This window comes from Cebus imitator, unplaced genomic scaffold (assembly GCF_001604975.1).
Source record: "Cebus imitator isolate Cc_AM_T3 unplaced genomic scaffold, Cebus_imitator-1.0 Scaffold50, whole genome shotgun sequence".
NCBI lineage: Eukaryota > Metazoa > Chordata > Mammalia > Primates > Cebidae > Cebus > Cebus imitator.
In genome coordinates, this window is record NW_016107365.1 from 4,268,867 (window position 1) to 4,275,272 (window position 6,406).

Sequence of the window (6,406 nt, forward strand, 5' to 3'; positions counted from 1 at the left end):
AAAAAAAAAAAAAAAAAAATTAATATAAGACCCCAAACTATGAAACTACTAGAATAAAACATTGGGGAAGCACTTCATGATGTTGATCTGGGCAATTATTTTTTTAATAAGACCTCAAAAGCACAGGCAACAAAAGTGAAATAGACAAACAAGATTACATCAAAGTAAAAAGCTTCTGCACAGCAAAGGAAACAATCCGCAGAGTGGAGAGGCAACCTACAGAATGAAAGAATATATTCACACACTATGCACCTACAAGGGATTACTATCCAGAATATGTAAGGAATTCAAATAACTCAATAGAAAAAAAAAATCTGATTTTAAAATGGACAAAAGATCAACATTTCTCAAAAGAAGTTATACAAACGGCCAACAGGTTGTGAAAAAGTACTCAGCATCACTAAGAATCAGGGAAATGCAAGCCAAAACCACAATGAGATATCATCTCATCCCAGTTAGAATGTCTACAATCAAAAAGACAAAAAATAAACAAATGCCATGAGGATGTGGATAAAGGGGAACTCGTACACTGTGGTGGGAATGTAAATTTGTATAGCCATTACAGACAACAGTGTGGAGTTCCTCAAAAAATCAAAAATAAAACTATCTTATGATCCAACGATCCCACTAGTGGGTATATATCCAAAGGAAGGGAAATCAGTGTGTGGAAGAGGGATCTGCACTCCCATGTTTATTGCAACACTCTTCACAAGGCCAAGATATGGAATCAACCTAAGTGTCCATCAACGGACGAATGTATTGAAAAATTGTGGATATATACACAACAGAACACTGTTCAGCCATAAAAAGAATGAAATCCTTTATTTGAGACACCATGCATAAACCTAGAAAACATTAAGTGACATAAGCCAAGCACAGAAGAACAAATATCACATGATTTCACTCATGTGGAATCTCAAAATGTTGATCTCATGGAAGTAGGGAGTAGAGGCTAGGCGTGGTGGCTCACGCATGTAATCCTAGCAGTTTGGGAGGCCGAGGCAGGTGGATCACCTGAGGTCAGGAGTTCGAGACCAGCCTGACCAACATGGTGAAACCCCATCTCTACTAAAAATACAAAAATTACCCTGGCATGGTAATCCCAGCTACTGGGGAGGCTGAGGCAGGAGAATGACTTGAACCCAGGAGGCAGAAGTTGCAGTGAGCTGAGATTGTGCCATTACACTCCAGCCTGGGTGACAAGAATAAGACTCTGTGCGTGGTGGCCCACGCTTGTAATCTCAATACTTTGGGAGGCTGAGGCGGGCAGATCACCTGAGGTCAGCCTGGCCAGCATGGTGAGACGCTGTCTCTACTAAACATACAAAAAAATTAGCCAGGCGTGGTGGTGGGCACCTGTAATCCCAGCTACTCAGGAGGCTGAGGCAGGAGAATCACTGAGCCCAGGAGGCAGAGGTTACAGTGAGCTGAGACCTTGCCATTGCACTTCAGCATGGGCAATAAGACAGAAACTCTGTCTCAAAAAAGAAAAGAAAAAGAAGAAGAAGACATTTAAAAAACAAAAAACAAAAAGGGATCGTATTTTAATTTGCATTTCTGTGAAATTGACAATTTTCACGTTTTACTAGATTTGTTTTCTCTTTAATATTCATGTTCCTTTTTATTTTCAATTAGCCCACTTTCATAATTTAAAAAAAAATTTCAGCTGGGCATAGTGGCTCACACCTGTAATCCACTGAGGTGTGACTCACTGAGGAGACTGAGGAGGGTGGATCACCTGAGGTCAGAAGTTCGAGACCGACCTGGCCAACATAACAAAACCCCATCTCTATTACAAATATAAAAATTAGCTGGGTGTGATGGCACATGCCTGTAGTCCCAGCTACTTGGGAGGCTGAGGCAGGAGAAGTACTTGAACCCAGAAGGCAGAGGTTGCAGTGAGCGGAGACCATGCCATTAGACAAAGGTGACAAGGGTGAAACTCCATCTCAAACAAACAAAAAAATTCTCAGTTTTTGCCTTAAAATGTTTTAACATATAGAACCATTTATGTTAATTCCAACCTGTGACCGTAATACAAATAGTACAACTTTTATTTAAGATACTTATTTAAATGCAACTCATTTTTATCTCAAATTAACTGAACTACTCTAAAACTGACTACAATGTACCTTTTTCTGGACATATAGTCTTTTCTTGCTTATGTTCTTACAGCTTGCCTTCTTATCTTTCTATATGTGTTTTTTATGTACAGTCATACGCTGCATATTGATGTTTCAGTCAGCAACAGACCACATATACAATGGTGGTCTTATAAGATTGTAATACTGTATTACTATACCTTTTTTATGTTTAGATACACAAATTGTGTTACACTTTTGCCTACAGTAACATGCTATATAGGCTTGTAGCCGAGGAGCAACAGGCTGTACCATACAGCAGTGTTTCCGTTGTTAAGTGATGCATGACTCTGTATATGAAAGTACATATGCAGTCATAATATACGTACATACTTTTGTGTATATACTCCTATTCATATGCATGTATATAAAGGAGACATACGTGTATATATATATATGTATGTGTACCTATATGCGCATACATGCATACACAGTGTGCAAGCAGAGGCAAAAAGAGGAGATAAAATTGTTTTATTCCCTTTGGTCTTAGTCACCAGCCTAAGAAAGTATTTGACTAAGTTATAGGTGTCAATTATACATATAGATGTCAAATGTTCTTGTCCATAGAAACATAGAAAATTAAAAATTGAATGTAAAATTAAAATATCAAGTAATGAGAACATTTTATTTAAAAGGTAGTCTTCTAATAAAAAAATGAAAGGAAAGTAAGTTCCTTTTAATTGATGAGACATAGATTTCATCAGGTTGAAAAGGCAAACAAACACTTGAAAAAAAAAAAAAAAAAAAAAAAAAAAAAAAAAAGGCAGGCTTGGGGCCAGGTGCAGTGGCTTATGCCTATAATCCCAGCCCTTTGGAAGGTCTAGGCGAGTAGATCACCTGTGGTCAGGTGTTCAAGACCAGCCTGACCAACATGGTGAAATCCTGTCTCTACTAAAAATACAAAAAAATTAGCTGGGCGTGGTGGCACATGCCTGTAACCCCAGCTACTTGGGAGGCTGAGGCAGGAGAATCACTGAAACCCAGGAAAGGGAGGTTGCAATGAGCCAAAACCAAACTCCATCACACACAAAAAAAAGAAAGAAAAAAGCAGGTATGTGGGCTTTTTTTCTTTTTTTTTTTTTTCTTTTTTAATAACTACTTGGAAGGTTGCACACTGATTTCCCTGAAAACATTTTCTTAGAGTCCTCATTTGCAATTGCTTTCAAGATTAGTTTCTGAGTCTCCTTTACTTGTATTCCAAATGACACATTACTCTGGTTGACCATGACTTTTATTTATTTATTTTGATTTAATCTACTTTGGGATGTTCCAATAGCAAAGTTTCTCACATCTGAAGTACTAGAGAATTGCCACAACGTATCTGTCCATATTAGCACATATTCCCGAGCATCTAACAAAGGTTGGGAGGAGGTTTTTAAAATGTATTTATTTATTTTTTGAGACAGAGTTTCACTCTTATTGCCCAAGCTGGAGTGCAATGGCACTATCTTGGCTTACTGAAACCTCCACCTCCTTGGTTCAAGGGATTCTCCTGCCTCAGCCTCCCAAGTAGCTGGGATTACAGGCATGCACCACCATGCCCAGCTAATTTTGTATTTTTAGTGCAGACAAAGTTTCACCATGTTGGTCAGGCTGCTCTCGAACTCTTGATCTCAGGGTGATCCACCCACCTCAGCCTCCCAAAGTACTGGGATTGCAGACATGAACCACCGTGCCCAGCCAGTAGGCGGAAGCTTTAGAATAAGAATGTAAGACATCTGAAGGCAGTGACTTCCAAGGAGTCCAGGTTCATCTTCATATGTTTGTTTCATGGGGGCCTCCATCACATCAGCAAGGGTGCCATGCATAACCTGTACCACCAAATGTGATGGCCCTGCTTCTTGAATGTACACTTGAAAACTCCTTGAAAATCTTGAGTCCTTACTCAGGTTTGCTTTTATTTTCCAAAAACTCAGAAAAGTTGTGTAAAATCAAAGTTAAACTGAAATTAGTGTAAGAGAGAGAGAGACCACCTCCTTTCCATCACCCCCACTCCCTCTTAGCTCTCATGTGGGCTCTTTGCTGTGTCTAGAAACCAAACTGACATAAGGCAGATTAGCAAGAGAAAAACATATACATTTTGTTTTGCAGGATTTTTTGCTTGTTTTTGTTTTTAGAGACAGGGTCTCACCATATCGCCCAGGCTGGTCTCAAACTCCTGTAATCAAACAATCCTCCTGTCTTGGTCTCGCGAGTAGCTGGGATTACAGGCATGAACCAGCCACGACTAGCCCAAGTTTCGTTAGTTTTGCGTGTACATGGGGGTCTCCACTTTAAGAGTGAAGTCCAAAGAAATGGCCAATGCAAGATGCTTTTATACTTTTTGGACAAAGAACAATAAATGTGTGAAGAAATGACAGGACAAAGGGGAACTGGCCAGGGGCATAAAATCTAGGGAAGTCCCTAGGATATATATGGGGAGTATAGAAGCAAGAGATGATAAGGCTTACTTTGGAAAGTTTATTTATTTGGGTCCATTGCAGCCCTAATTCCCAGTCTTCTGGTGATCATCAGGTCTATTTTCTTGTCCTGGTACAGGAAAGGCCCCCCTCCTGGAGTAGTCTTTATGGCTGGTTGCATGCAAGAAAAGACAGGTCAGCCAGACCCTTCTGAAACTATAATTTCTCCAATATTTTCAACTCAAGGTAATGAATATAACAATGCAGCATATTTTGAGATGTCATATCGTTCACTCCTTCATTAGTAAGGCTTCATTGTGTCAGATTTAACAAGGTTTTGTTAAATGATCTATGTACCCACAATTTCGAGCACCACGTTTTCTAATGAAACATGAATTAGTGAAGTCTACAAAGGTATAATACCACAATTTAGAACATTATTATATGGTGATCCTTTGAGTATAGAATGGTGCTTATGTCAATATTAATTCTGAAAATTCCTAAGATGCCCATTTTCTGAGGTGAAATCAGCAATGTGATTGATTATTCATTTAAAAACCACACGGGCATCTCTGCAACCATGAACTAATGTCGTTGGTAGATGAATAATTTTTTCGCTCTAATCACAAGAAGAAACCCCGTGCATCAGAAAAGTCATCAGTAAAAGCATTAAAAGATATGTACCAGCTGTTTCTGGCGGAGTGTTGAAGAGGGAATGGAGCAAAACAGTAAGAAATGTTTGCCACATGTTGGAAAATGAGGGGTAATGGAAAATATTCATAAACAAAGACTAACACTTGTCTGTATGTTATTCAGGTGCACAGATAAAGCACATCCATCTTCCAGTGACTCTTCTGAATGCAAATAACTCTAAGGCTCAGGCAGTAATTTCCAGAGTCTTGAAATCCCTTATGCAGACTGAACCATCATTGGTGTCAGTTTTGCCTGCATAAGCAGTTTAAGATGAAATCCTAACCTCTGAATTAGCATAAAACATTCCATATAAAAATCATTCATATTAGAGGCTCTCTTTGTCAGTTTTTGAATTGGCATTGCTATTGTCTAGTATTTCAAATCAGTTTAGAAATCTTTCTCCTTCTCTAATTCCATTTCCTTGGTTCTGGGTCTGACATTCCTCATCATTCCTGTCAGGTGGGTTACTTCCCCTATATTTGCTAGAGCCTACAGAGATTGGGGTGGAGGGGAGGGAATATATGGAATTCTCCCGACTAATGTGGTTCAAATCAAGCTCAGGAGAAGCCATTTTCCCTGCTTATATTTACACAGGTATGATAGATTTATTTCCCCCAAGAGTCCTCTGTCTTCTCCAGAAATTTGACCATGTGTGACTCATTTATCTGTATGTTATTCAGGTGCACAGATAAAATACATCCATCTCTTCTGAATGCAAACTCTCAGCAAGAGTAAGCCGAGTAAGCTTTGTCACATCAAGAAGCAAGTGGGCAGACAGTGGACAAGAAAAACCCTACAGAGTAAAAGGAGCTCAAGATGCACACAGCCCTTCCCAAAGGTTAGTCGGTGAGTCAGTCAGTCATTGATTAATCCGATTATGAATTTGATAACGTAGTCCAGGCTCAAACACTTGAAAGCTACTTCCCCAGGACTTACAGGAGGGCCAGAGAAGATAGCACCCAAGACTGCAGGATCCCAGGTCTGACTTTGGCTGTCACTATGTGGTCACGTGGCCGCTGTGTAGCCTCCTTACTTTGGACCACTTTGTTGAAGTGGGGACCTATGGAGGTTGCCTAGAAAACTTTGCTTTAAAAATTCTTGAGAAGCAGAGGATAGACTAACTCAATACCCGTGGAGCTATATGGAAATTTGTGGGAGTATTTGATTGCCACA